At 36.4% G+C, this 14601-nt stretch overlaps 2 long non-coding RNA genes and 1 pseudogene across 8 annotated transcripts; 1 reads left to right on the top strand and 2 right to left on the bottom strand.

Moving 5' to 3' along the window:
* Positions 1-336: 336 nt before the first annotated feature.
* Positions 337-2058, bottom strand: LOC147941642 (uncharacterized). The gene is made up of 2 exons (XR_015562823.1): positions 1883-2058; positions 337-533 (listed from the first exon to the last, which is right to left on the bottom strand). It is a non-coding gene; the product is annotated as an uncharacterized LOC147941642 (long non-coding RNA).
* A 3709-nt stretch (positions 2059-5767) lies between these two features.
* On the top strand, positions 5768-8021 carry LOC147941641 (uncharacterized; annotated as a pseudogene).
* Positions 8022-10887: 2866 nt separating this feature from the next.
* Positions 10888-13805, bottom strand: LOC104702004 (uncharacterized). 7 transcript variants are annotated; one of them, XR_015560894.1, is made up of 6 exons: positions 13642-13805; positions 12317-13549; positions 11952-12049; positions 11530-11660; positions 11381-11440; positions 10888-11215 (listed from the first exon to the last, which is right to left on the bottom strand). It is a non-coding gene; the product is annotated as an uncharacterized LOC104702004 (long non-coding RNA). The 7 variants fall into 7 exon arrangements; XR_015560895.1 differs by having other exon boundaries at positions 12352-13549; XR_015560896.1 differs by lacking the exon at positions 13642-13805 and adding an exon at positions 11745-11867 and having other exon boundaries at positions 12317-13232.
* Between the last annotated feature and the right edge of the window lie 796 nt (positions 13806-14601).

Genomic DNA, 14601 nt, shown 5'->3' with positions numbered 1-14601 from the left:
TTCCTTTCACTTGATAAATGTTCTTGTGTGCCCATCTATCATTAAAAATCTTATCTCTGTTCGCCGGTTTGTGACTGATAATCAATGTTCTGTTGAGTTTGACTGTAACGCCCCCGAACCGTCCTATGACCACGCATGCCAAAGGACAGCCACGGGACGCCACTATGGAAACTGCACCGAGGTGGTCTAGTTGAGGGAGGGAAGCTGCAGACTTCCCGACCGGTCCTCCCTAGCACAATTCCGCCCGCAACCGAGACTACCTAGGCTTTGCAACCCTCGCGGCCTGGTGCGTTGTGTTGGCCCGGACAAGGCTGGAACCGAACGAAACCACACGACTTAAATAAAAATAACTTTCAACTTTATTTACTTCGTAAAATAAGTTCATAAAACATTAATACGAAAATGGCGCCAGGCCTAAGGCCAAAATACGACAAATTAAATTTTACAAAACGACTTGCAAAGGCAATGCAACTCTACACCTGCTGGCCTAACGTCCAGTGCTCCCCTCTAAGGCTTTTCCCCACTAAGGTTACCTGCAAAACAAATATGGAATCTTGAGTGCTAAAACACTCAGTGAGTTCGGAAACCTAACAAGAAACCAAACCCAACCCCAACCCCAACAAGAAACACGCAACATGCAAGCTAAAAAATTACATGAGAGCCTAAGCTACAACATGCAAGACTAAGCAAACAACATGCAATGCTAAGCTATCAACATGCAAGACGAAGCTATCAACATGCAAGCAAGCAAACAACAACTACAACAATGCTAAGCTATCAACATGCAAGACGAAGCTATCAACATGCAAGCAAGCAAACAACAATTACAACAATGCTAAGCTATCAACATGCAAGACGAAGCTATCAACATGCAAGCAAGCAAACAACAACACCCAATCAGAGAAAGCAATGCAGAAGATAGTGAGCTACGCAAACTAATCTAGCAAGCAATCAAACAACCAAGCAAGCAAGCAATAAAAGCAATAAAGCAATTACACAAGCAAGCAGGCAACAACAACAACAATAAACTTGACTAAAAGAAATTAAATTCTTTAATCAAGTTTTAGTTATGGGCCCGTTATGCTTCTTCTCCTCAAGACCCTTGTGAACACCCTCGCTGCAGCCACAAAGGCACGCAACCGGAACATCATTCAAGCTACACCGTCGTGTAGACAGCTGCGGCCAGGGTAGCGAGCCCAGTAACCTCCAAGCTTTTCGTAACCAACCCTACAAACTCACGAACATGGGTTACATGAACGCGGCTGTATGTGGTACGGAATCATGAGGACAGCCATACCAAGTCTTACTACGCTAGCCGGAATTTCTCGCGACTACACGCATTAAGACCTATAACAATTGATACCTTGAGTTTTTATGGGTTTTTAGCTCATAAAATTACAAGTATCCTTACCAAATTTCAAGCTCTCCGGCACTAGAACCTGTGACGGGCATTTCACCTCGCGCACGATCTAGTCCGAGACTAACCTCTTAGCAAGCGCAATTAAACGAAAAATTCAAGCAAGAAATTCAAGTATAATGCAATTATGCTACATGCAACTTCAGAATCTAGAATAAAATCTAGAGACTAAGCTAAGCATAAAAACAACCAACATGCAATGCACACAAGAAAACATGCACAACCAACAGCCGACAAAGAAACTAGAATGAAAATTCTAGAGACTAAGGGCTAGACGCAACCTCACACCAACATGCAAGGAAACAAAGAAAACGAGACTTAACTATCTAGAATTTAATCTAGAAGAAAAGAAACGAATCTACCCCAAAACCCAACAATAATGCTTTGATTTAACTCAGAAATCCTAAGCAAAAACCAATGAAAACCCCACCTATCATGTGCCATATCACATGCATCGAAACTCACCTAGACTTGGCTGAAAGAAACGAATCTAACAGGCTTCTAGTCCTAGCTAGCAACGCGTAACGGCCTAAGCAGACGCGGCTAGCTAAACGCGGAAGAGAAAAGCTTCTAAGGAAGAATACTCTCTCCCTAACTCTCTAACTTCTCTCTAACTCTCTAACTTCTCTCTAACTTTCTTATTTTTGGTCTAAGGGTAGGATAAACGAAAATGGCTCCCTTGAGCTCTTATTTATAGTGGAAGTGTGAAGTTTGGTGAGAGCTTGCATGAATCACACTTGTTGGAATCAAAACTAACACTTGGCATAAGATTCTTTTTTCTTGGCCCCCACTTTTCTTGCATGAAAATCTATTGGCCACCTTTTAGAAAGACAAATGATTATGTCTTCCACTCTCCTTTGCATGAAAATCTATTGGCCAGCTTATAAAGAAAAAATTCCATTTGTCTCCCAGTTAGTTGCATGCATTCCCATTGGCCAATTTTAAGAAAACAAAAATTCCTTAATTTCCGGAATTTTGTTGGCCTGTCGTCGGTCATCTCTTGGCAACACTCGATCCTTCTCGACAACTCTCGGTGCTTTCTCAGACATCTTTGGCAACTCTCGGCACTTCTTCGGACATCCTCGGTAACACTCGGACCGTACCATCCTTCTCGGTACTTCTCGGTCTCTCTCGGCACTTCTTGGTCTGTACCGTCCTTCTCGGTAGTTGCCCGTACGTCTCGGCAATTTGCGATACGTCTTGGCAATACGTCTCGGTACCATCTCTCGGTACGTATCGGTACCATCTCTCGGTACATCTCAGTACCATCTCTCGGCACGTCTCGGTACCAGCTCTCGGCACTTGTCCAACACTCCTTGGTACTTGCCGGTCACTTCGGTCTTGGTTAGGCTGTCCGTCAACTCCATGATTTTTCCTCGGACATCCTCCAGGTCTTCCCCCTCATTTCTCTTCTTCTTCTCCCTGAGTTCTTTCCGATTCATTCCTTCGAACTTTTATTTTGGGATTTTTACCCATAGTGAGGGTTACTACATTGACCCTTTTGGCTTTTGTGTTAAGGATCTACCAACTCGAACTCTTCTGCTCTGGTGTAACAGTCCTGGCCCTCGGTACTCGGTGTCACCGCTTGCCAACCAAACTCCTTTACTTGCTCTTGCAACTAGCGATGTTTGGCAAAGGCGACTGGGACATCTGAGTAACTCTTCACTTCGTCGTTTAGCATCTTCTTCATCTTCGGTTTCAAGCAATAAAGGCACCAATAGTCCTCTGTGTCACTCTTGCCAACTAGGAAAACACACAAGACTGCCATTCTTTTCTTCTACTACTATTTTTTGTTCTCCCTTTGATATTATTCACTATGATTTGTGGACCTCTCCTGTGACAACTCCTAGTGGAATAAAAAATTATTTGCTTTTTCTTGATCACTTCTCTCAAATTGTATGGGTTTATCCTCTTAAACGCAAAAGCGATGTGTACAGCAGATACCTTCACTTTACGGCTTATGTCAAAACGCAGTTCAATCGGTCCATCAAAGCGCTCCAATGCGATAATGGTGGGGAGTACAACAACCACTCCATGTTAGAGTTTCTTGCCGCTGAAGGAACAACTATACGGTTCTCTTGCGCTCACACATCGCAGCTGAACGACAAAGTAGAGCGAATGATTCGAACGATAAACAACATTGTCCGCTTCACACGTTCGTGTATTCGCTGAACATTCTCCCATCTGCGGCCATACACAATGAGGTCCCTCTTTCTCGTCTTTTCAACATTCATGTATCTTACTCTCACCTTCGTATCTTTGGTTGCCTCTATTATTTGAATCTTCTTCCGGTCACACCACACAAACTCGCACCTAGATCAACTGCTTGTGTCTTTCTTGGATATCCACATGACCATCGTGGTTATCGCTGCTTCGATCTCTCCACTCAAAAAATCATCTTTTCTAAGCATGTTATCTTTGACGAAACGGTATTCCCGTTTTCCTTAGCTCCGCAGCCAAAAGAAAAGCCACAAGCCGTGCCCTCTTTGCCACCATCACCAATCCCTCGGATAATTTCTCTTCCACCTCCTCAGACAAATTTGCAACCTCCTAATCCGGTCACTGCTCCTCCACCTCCTCCGTCAAATATACAGCCCAACCGAAACCTTTCGCACCCCAAGACCACTAGAAGCAAAAGTGGAATAACGAAACCGATACATCGTCTTAATCTCAATATATCAACGATATCTCCACTTCCCTTCTCTCATATTCAGGCTGCGAAAGATCTGAATTGGAACGGAGCCATGACCTCAGAGCATGGAGCTCAAATTAAAAACAGGACGTGGGATCTTGTTCCGCGACCAGTGGCTACTAACATTATTTGTTGTATATGGCTTTTCAGGCTCAAAGCACATGGCAATTTAGCACGTTACAAAGCTCGTCTGGTCGCCAATGGCCGTTCTCAACAGGTTGGCGTTGACTGTGATGAAACTTTCAGTCCCATGATTAAACCAACGACAATACGCGCAGTTCTTGGTGTTGCGGTTTCTCGTGTTTGGCCACTACACCAATTAGATGTAAAAAATGCATTCCTTAATGGTGATCTTGACGAGAAGGTCTACATGCATCAACCCCCTTGGTTTGTTGATCCTTTAAAACCTAGTCACGTCTGCTTGTTGCGCAACATATGCTAAACGAATTGGGTTCACGCAAAGTAAGTGTGATCAGACACTTTTTGTCTACAATCATAACAAGGAACTCGCCTATCTCCTGCTCTACATTGACGATATTTTACTCATGACGTCTTCCTCTCGCCTCCTTCACTCCATAATCTCTTCCCTCCATACCGGATTTGAAATGACGGACCTCGGCAAACTACACTACTTCCTTGGAATTGCGGTTTCACGTGATGACTATGGGTTCTTTTTGCAGCAATAATAGTACGCCACTGAGATTCTCGCTAGAGCGTCTATGTCCAACTGCAGTCCTTGTCTTACTCTGGTGGACTCTAAACCTAAGCTGCCAGCCGATGCTGGACCACCGGTTGCTGATGCAACGTTGTACCGTAGTCTTGCGGGCGCCCTCCTGTATCTCACCTTCACCCGCCCATATATCGCCTATGCAGTTCAAAAAGTCTGCCTCTACATGCATGATCCTCGTGAGGACCATTTCATCGCATTGAAACGTATTTTGCGGTATGTCAAAGGCACTCTCACTCATGGTCTTCTTATGTATTGATCTTCCGTAGACAGTCTTGTGGCATATTCAGATGCAGATTGGGCCGGTTGTTCCTACACAAGGCGTTCCACCTCTGATTACTACGTATTTCTTAGCGGCAACCTGATTTCCTGGTCTACTAAGCGCCAACAAACGACTTCCCGGTCCAGTGCCAAAGCCGAATACCGTGTCGTGGCAAACGCAGTGGACGAAACATCATGGTTACATAATCTATTTCTTGATCTTCACATACCGATGTCCAAGGCTATGATCGACTATTGACATTCATTTTGTCCGGGAACGCGTCGCTCTTGGTCAGGTTCGTGTGCTCCATGTTCCATCTGCTTACCAATATGCTGACATCTTCACTAAAGGATTGTCGTCTCCCTTGTTTCTCGACTTTTGGTCCAGCCTGAGCATTCGTCAACCTCCTGCTCTGACTGCGGGGGCGTGTTTGAATAAGATCTGACTATATCCAAGATCTTTGTTGTATAGATTATATTTGGTAGTTTAGATTCTCTTGTACTCACTATATATATATTGACATATCAATGAGACTAACTCCTCAACGAAGATTGCATAGAATCTTACACTAGGGCTAAGGATAAGCGAGTACGGGTTGGTAATCCTTCTGGAGTGTATTCTACCAAGTACGGGTATTTTATTGCTAGAAATGAGTTCTGTGCTACTTCTATGGGAGCTCATCTGGCGGGGGTGAAAAGGAAAGAGGAGATTTGGTCATTACATACAGCTCCTAAGGTGAAAATGTTCCTCTGGAAGGCGATGCATAGAGCTCTAGCCACAAGGGTACAACTGAGATCAAGGAATGTAACTGCAGAAGTTGCTTGCGGACTCTGTGTTAGATCGGAGTCTATCGTCCACTTGTTGTTCAGCTGCCCTTTTGCAGCCGCAGTTTGGGAAAAGGCACCCCTACACCCTTTTGAGTTTAATCTGGCAGATGAAAATGTCAGAGCAGGCCTAAATTTCATCAACAAACTGAAATGTCTTCCCCCTATTGGCCTTACTGCAGGTTGCTTGGCTCCATGGATATGTTGGAGTCTTTGGAAAACTAGAAATCAAAGAGTTTTCAGTGATCAATCTCTTAATGTGGATGTAGTGTTGCTAAAAGCTATCCTGGAAGCTAAGGAGTGGATGCTTGCACAAAAAAGGGAACCTTTGTCTGGAGCCAGGGTCTCTTGCCTCTCACTCTTCAGTTCTGGACTTCCGGTTGCCTCTCCTGGTTTTGCTTTGTGTAGGTCTGATGGTGCTTGGAGAGGAGATGCAAAAGCGGCTGGGCTTGGTTGGACTATAGCAAGGGCAGAGGGGATCACTTCTCATCACTCTGAGATCTGTGAACATGTTTCATCACCTCTCATGGCAGAAGCTTTGGCATGTAGAGCTGTTATTTTGGATGCGATCAGTAAGGGAGTTCTTCGTCTCCTCGTCGAATCTGATTGTCAACAACTGGTGGGGGCTATCAATACCTGAGCAGTTTTACTTGAAGTACACGGGGTCATCTCGGACATCTTCATCTCTATCCCTAGTTTCTCTTCTTTCGGTTGTCGATTTATTCCTAGAGCTGCTAATGTTGTTGCAGACTCCCTTGCGAAACAATCTTTGTCTTTGTATGTTCAAAACTGCAGTTGATTTATATTAAAGTTTGGGTGCACAAAAAAAAACTGCTAATCAGTATTTCAAATGTCCTTGCTAGTATAAATTTTTAAACTTTCTAATTCAGATGTCAAACTCTAATCTCTGTTCAAATCTCCTTGTCGCTAATAATTTTTTTAACTTGTAATCGTTAAACTCTAATCTCTACTCAAATCTCCCATTTGTAGTCTAGATTTTTTAAAGTTATCTCTGTTAGTCGGTTTACACATTCTTTAGTTACTAGGTTTTATAAATCTTTGTTAATCTCTCTTATTCTAAATTAGAATTGTTTACAAATCTGACATCTTTTTAAAATTTCTTTCTTATCTCCCTTGATTCTGTTTCAGTTTGCCGTTATCTGAAGAGCAGCAAGAGCTTGAGGAATATCACTGTTCTGGAAGGAGTTGTCATATCGGTTTCAATCTCTGCTCTAATCTCTGCGTACCAGGTTTTACACATTCCGAGACATTATTTAAGGTTTTTAACGTTTTAATGTCCCTGGGATTGATAACTTCTGAATTTTCTTGTGTTTATAGCGTATTGTACGCTGGCGAACATATGTGGATCGTTCACGTTTACCTGTGTTGCATCCTTCTCGGCTAAATGGTATGGGTTTTTTTAAAAAATAACATTGCTTATTTCACATAGTTATAATTCATAAAAAAAAAAGTTACTTTAATGAGCAGGTTTTAACACCATACCCACGTATCAACTGTAATCAGAAAGATCATTCAAAATTGTTTTAAAGGACCACTGTATTCTTGGAGAAAAGTGCCTCCTTTTTACAAACGAACATGAATTTCACTGTTTAAGATGTTCTTTGTTTTATTCTAGAAATCGTTTCTAATATTACTCATAATGTGTGATTGCTTTGCTTTTTTAGAAAAGAGTTTAATCGGGATTCTTCTATCAACTATCAAGTTGAAAAAGAGTTTAATAAGCTTGCTTCATATCACCTCAAAGGTATGATAAGCGATGCTAAGAATGGAGGAGAAAAACCATATTGGATTTGGTCTGTGCTTAGACAATTATGCAAGCACATTGAGCAACACCAAAAGCGAAATTAACTAGTGAGAAGGTTCGTGCTTCTCAAATGTTTGATTGAAATGGTTTAAGTCCACATTCACACTTAGCAGATTCAAGTTCATATGTCAAAATTGTTAAATCTTTTGCAAGTCAAAATGTTTAGATCCAACACCACTACTAGGACCATCCATCATATCTAGATATTGTGATTTCTTTTTATCTTTTGTATTGTTCAGGTTGTGTTTATCTTAAATTTGTGTTCATGTATTGACTTTGTTGTTGATGGTTTGTTTGTTTTTTTTTTTTTTTTTTTGTCAACCATTGGGCCACAACTGGCCGGCCCATTAGCCAAATCCCTACATTGGTAGGGAGCGAGATTCGATCCCGGGTGTGATGGTGTCTTGTGTATTAAGGACTTACCATTGGCCACTGCACTAAGATCACTTCACAGATGGTTTGTTTTTTTATGTATATATTATTGTTTCTGGTTTTATTTTTATTTTTAATGTTTTATTCTATAATTATATACTAGGTGAACCCGTGCTATAACACGGGACAAAATATTATTTAAATTTTAAATTCGTAAATTGACTAAGAATAATATTAATCCAAGTGCTGTAGAATAGGTGCGTTATTTTCATGTAATTTTTAGAAAATAAACCTAGACGTATTTACTTTGGAACATGAAACACGTCCTGTCCCGTCCCATCTCCTCACATCCCAACTCATCCCTCTCGTCTCGTCTCATCCTGTCTCATCTCACTTGTCTTGTCTCGTCCCGTATCCATCATAACTTTTCGTCTTATGTTTGTTCTCTTTTCAATTATTACTCGTTACACAATGTTTACTAAAATAGATAGGGTAAAAAATAAATATGGGATACCATTGTTCTTCTTTGAATATTTTTTTTATTTACTTAGTTAATTTCAAAACTATATAATTGTTTTCAAAAATACCAAAATTTTAAAATTGCCTGTTCCAAAATGGTTAGTAATAGTTATATGTCGCATAGTCAATCCATATCAAAATTAGTGAAAACTTGACATTTGAATTTATCTACTTATATTTTTTAATTTCTTACTTTATCTAAAATTTATGTCTCTTAAAAAATCATTCAATAGATTGGTTCTCATTATTCAAATTACCCGTTTCAATTTACATACTATTTCTCGTCTTAATACCATAATTAGACTGGATTTTTTTTCAAAATTTAATTATTGTTTCTCAAAGTATATGTACTTAATAAGTAAATTAAATTACTTCAAAACACATTGGTAAAACATATATTCAGTCAAATAATAAACCTTTTTAAGTTGTAAATTTTTAATTGTATAATATTAGAATTTTTCATAAAAAATAGTCGGCCACTCTTTTAAGGTGTTTTTTCAATATATTGGTGTATATGTAGAATACCACAACTCGTACCGAAAATAAACATGATCATCATCTTCATCACCTTGAAAATATATTTTTTTTCCAATCCATCAATAATAATCAAGCACAGCCCGTGTTTGTTGAAAATGTTGAAATAATTTTTTAATGTGGTGTTAAATCTCGTCCAATCCATTCTCATCCCATCTCTTCCCGTCTCGATCTATCCCCGTTAGAAATTTTATGTCCCATAAACCATTCTCTTTTAAATAGTTACCTATATAATAATGTTATTAATAAATTTTGGGTAAGAAATTTAGATGCAATAAATGTATTATTTATTTAAATTTAATTTATTTAGTTAGTGAAAACTATAATTCTCAAAAACTCTCAAACAATTTTTTTCAAAAACGCCCCATATTCTCAAAATACTCGCCTCAAAGTAGTTCTTTACATGTCACATAGTCAACCTTTTTTTTTTTAAATCATCTAATTACAATGTTTTATGTTATACGAATTACCCATTTATGTCTCACTTCCTGACATTTCTCATTGTAATACCGTAAATAGACTCGACTTTTAATCATAATTTTATTTTGCATGTTCAAATATGAAATTATGTGCATAAACATTAATATATTTCCGATGATATTAAGAGTATTTTTAAAACATTATATATAATATTATGATTAAAGATTTTCAATCCGTCTTTTGATTCGATTTCGGTCGAAATTATATAGTGTTTTTTGGATCTTTGATTAATAAATAAAGTTGTAAACCCAAACAGATATATAATTTCATTTTAATTGTAAAATCTAAACCCTAACAACATCATTTGTAAACCTAAACCGATATATAATTTTGTTTTAATTGTAAAATCTAAACTCTAACCACCTCATTTGTAAAACCAAACCGACATATAATTTTGTTATAATTGTAAAATCTAAACCCTAACCACCTCATTTGTAAACCCAAACCGACATGTAATTTCGTTATAATTGTAAAATCTAAACCTTAACCACCTCATTTGTAAACCCAAACCAACATAAAATTTCATATTAATTGTAATATCTAAACTCTAATCACCTCATTTAATTTTTAAACCCAAACCGACACATAATTTCGTTCTAATTGTAAAATCTAAACCATAATTCTCATTTATAAACCAAACCGATATATATCCTCTTTTAGTTCTAAAATCTAAACAAAGAAAATATTTAACTTTTTTTTAATTGAAAATATATAGAATTTATTTTGCTTTTTAATTTATTTTTTAAATAAAATGTTATTTTAGATGATTGATTAACTTAAAAGAATGAGATGAATAGAAAGGTTCACCCCTAGAGGTGAACTTAATGTTTTTCTTTTTTAAAATGCCCCAATCTTAATTAATGAGAATCTCATTAATTAGAATTATTTTTAATAATAGTTGCTTATGAACAAAGCTAACAGATCACTAAACTTATCCCGTACGCATATTATTATAAAAAATGTACGTGGTTTGGTTTTCTAACAATTTTTTTTTTTTTCATAAGCTTTTAAAAAAGTAACTTTCTGGTTATGAATTGTGTCCTCCCCAGTAGTAAGAATAGTGCAAGGTTGCTTTGTTGTATCAGATTAGTACTAATTAATATGGTTTGTTTTTCTACCATATTAATTTGTTTAAGCTTCTGTGGTGAAAGAAAAACACATAGCAGAGATGTTATCTACCACAGTGACAATTCTCTAAAATTCAATTAGTGTGCTGCAATTAAACAAACCTCAACTTACCCAACAACTAAGATCTTAATAGAAACAAATGATGTACAGATTCAGATTAGAAACACATTTACCTTGATTCTTGCTACTGTTAGTTAGAAAAAAGAATACAAAGAAATAAAATCTGATGAAAGAGAGTATACAAAAAAAATGATTATTCAAATGAAGCATACCACCGATCACATATCTTTCAGTGAAACCCATGGCTCTTATGACGCTTGTCCTCTATATATGCGTAGTGGACAAACTCGTATAGTTTTCCCGTGATGTTCGAATAATTTCTTTAGACGTTGTTGTAATTCTCTTCAAAAGCTCTTTCATTTACAATGCCTTGACCTGCATTCATTCCACACAGCACAAGTTGAAGTGAGTGAGAAAGGTAAGTTTTGAATATCTACCAAAAATTCACTTACACCAGTTAGAACCAAACGTAACATGAGATGAAAGTTACAGAAATAAGAATACTATGGGTGAAACTCATCCAAGTTGCAGGAGACAAACCTTTGGGAGCTCGACATTTTGCAGACATGGACCAATTCCATTCAAAACTCAGTCCAATTTCTAGGAACAATACCAAGAAAGAGACTTTATTAATTTTGAGAAACAATACTTTATTAATTTTTAGCAACATTGAATTGGTTCTCACATACCTCCCTACGAATCTTCACTCTTGTTCATTTTCTCATGCCCAAACCCTTACACATGTTACGGTGAGACTTCTTTTCTTATGTAGCTAGCTTCTGCACGTCCAATCTCTGTTTCCGCTCTATGTACCATCTTTCTACATGCGTTAAGTGATAATTAATAACAATTATACATTGGAATCAACAGACAATGAAATTGTATTAAAATTCAATTACTAAACTGAAAAAGATATATATGAGTTCTTCTTCATCAGATATTCAGATGAGAAGTTTTCGCGCTTTTTCCCCGGTCTAAAGTAGTTCTTCCAACGTAGTCTACAGCTTTTCAATACACATCTTGAGCCCTTTATGTGTGTGCAAAATACTATTATTGTACGTCGAAGATGTAATTATACACAGAAAGATGGAATAGATAGATAGATTCGTACCAGCTTTGTTTGGGAGAGTGCTCCACTTGCCTTCACCATGAGTGGTGATGTAATCTCTTGGATTTGTCTTCATGATCAGTCCAAGCTCGTCTATTTAACTTCATCAAACGTTCACGTGAAATGACATATCTTGTAACCAATCAACCAATCATGAAATCATATAAACATAAACCATTGTTCTAATGTTCAATTATAAATATATATTCAATTATCACTCATATATTCTGGGAAAACAAAACATGTAACTTAGAAAACAGAGCGTACAACTTATATAACCAAATTCTACAATTACTTAAATAAAACATACAATCTATAACAAACCAAGCTTTAGACAATCATAATCTGCAAATTTAATTAATCAGAACCTAAAGGATAAACCAAAGGGACCAGGCGAATGTACTAATGATAGGTAAGAAGCAGCCGACCAACTGGTGTTCCCTTGGTTAAGCAATTTGGGATCCCTAGAAAAGTCATCGCCATGGCTCCTCCACCACATAGCCAGTTCATGATCCTTTTGCAACACTTTTAAGTATTCTTGTTGAGTATATAACTAAATTAAATCAAGAAAATTGAGACTAAACCTAAGTATACCAACCAAACCTAGGAGTCAAGTCTATAACATACAATGAGTGTATGAGATTAATCTACATGTGAATCATTGCTAACGGCTGTTACTTTTGGCTGTACAGACTTTGACTTTAAAATTTTAGCTGCGGAGAATTTGGCTGTAGATGCTTTGACTGTAAAAACTTTAACTGTTAAAATTTGATTGTTTACCAACAACTTTTAAGGTTGTAGCTGTTATTTTTATTATTATTATTTAATAATAATGAATATATATTATGTCAAAAATTAACTCATATATCACTTTAATGACAAATTAAATTATATTAATGATAAATTAAAATTCTAAAAAAATATAAGTCAATCTAATATGTGATTTTGTTTGAAAACTAATTAAAAATAAACAACTATAAGAATAAGAAATAAATAACTGAAGTTAGAGACATCAATTTATTAAGGTATTAAAATTTGAAATAATGCAAAATAGAAAATGCATTGAGTAGTTATATGAGCAGTCAAATATCCATTTACCACTAATCAAGGTATTTTTTGAATGTTATTCTATTATTAATGATAAATTTCATAAACTCTTTTATATTATTATTAGTGATGATGATGAAAAAATAAAATTTATTATTGAAATGGATCTTAAAAGAAAGAGAAAAAATGAGAATAATTAATTTATAAAAATAAAATATGTAAAAAATATATATAAACTTTTGGATAGCTTTTAAATATAAAAGAAAAAAAAAATGCTTTTAAAATTGTTTAGTTTTTAAAGCATGGGTTACGAAGCTTTAAAAAAATGGGAAAACAAGAAAGATAAAAAAATAAGTGGCTTTCAAAGCTTTTAAAAAATAAAAGCAAAAAATGTTTTTTTAAAGTCTTAAAAATGTTGTAACAATCAGGGCTAAGTCCTAGGAGTCCCAATAACACCACCACCTTCATCTTCTTGTTGCGTAGATCCGCCATTGTTGGTGCATGATTTAGAAGATCGTGCTGATGACCAGAGATAAGAGAAGAATCCAAAGCCACTACACATCAAGATTCAGAAACAAAATATCAATTAATCATCAAACATATACTTCAAATATAAACTTAATTAAAAGAGAAAATAAATTATAACCTTAGCATAGCGGAAATTCTTTTCCTTCTTCTCTTTCTCTGCATCTCTTCGACTTCGTCGACAAAAAGGAAAAAAAAAACTTGAAATCCATTTGGGAGAGACGGCGAGAGAGAGAGCAGAGGCGAAGGAAAAACAAAATTTAGGTTTAGTCAATGAACGATTATGATTTATTCTCAAGAAAATAGTGAACGGCTGAGATTAGAAACTGAAACCGGGTCATATTACTGGGTAAAAAGGATTCGCGTGTTTATTCGAATAGAAAAACGATTAAATGATGATTTTAACCCTCTCGTTACTGAATTATTTTGTCTAAACTCCAATGACATTAAGATGTAAATATTTACAAAACTAATGTTTGTTTGAAAAGTGTGTTTTCGATTAATAGGAGGGATTTTTAGAGGAAAATTGTGACTACAATAAATTATTTAAAGAAAATGGGAATGTTTAGGATTAATTGTTTAAACATGAACGTTGTGTAACAAATTGTTACGAACTCGGTAAGACAAAAAATTGCAAATAGTTACTGTGTTGGATTTGTGACTTTTGGTCGCAAATTTCAACAAATTAGTGACGTAGAGATGGTGACAAATATGTGACAATTTTTATGTCACATTTTGGAATGTATTTATGACAGTATTTTCCGTCATGAATTATGTCTGTGTTTGTGACTATTTGAGTGTCGTCACAAGTCGTGACAGATTGTTACCATTGGAAATCGTCACAAAATTTTGTGACTGTTTTGAAACCCTTATGAATTTGTGACTATTTTATCGTGACATAGTGAAAAACGTATCATTCCGTCAGAATAAAAAATTTGTGACGAAATATTTATATATTATGACCGTTATTTTTTTGGTCAACTGGATTATATTGATGGATTATATTTTAACAGATTACAAAAGCTGTTACAGGTATTCCCTAAACCATAAGAAATCACCACAGTTAGACTATTGTCTAAAC

This window comes from Camelina sativa, chromosome 7, assembly GCF_030686135.1.
Source record: "Camelina sativa cultivar CO46 ecotype springtype chromosome 7, ASM3068613v1".
In the NCBI taxonomy this organism is placed as follows: domain Eukaryota; kingdom Viridiplantae; phylum Streptophyta; class Magnoliopsida; order Brassicales; family Brassicaceae; genus Camelina; species Camelina sativa.
The sequence above is the reverse complement of the archived record's forward strand: the minus strand, read 5'-3'. Positions and strand labels throughout refer to the sequence as shown.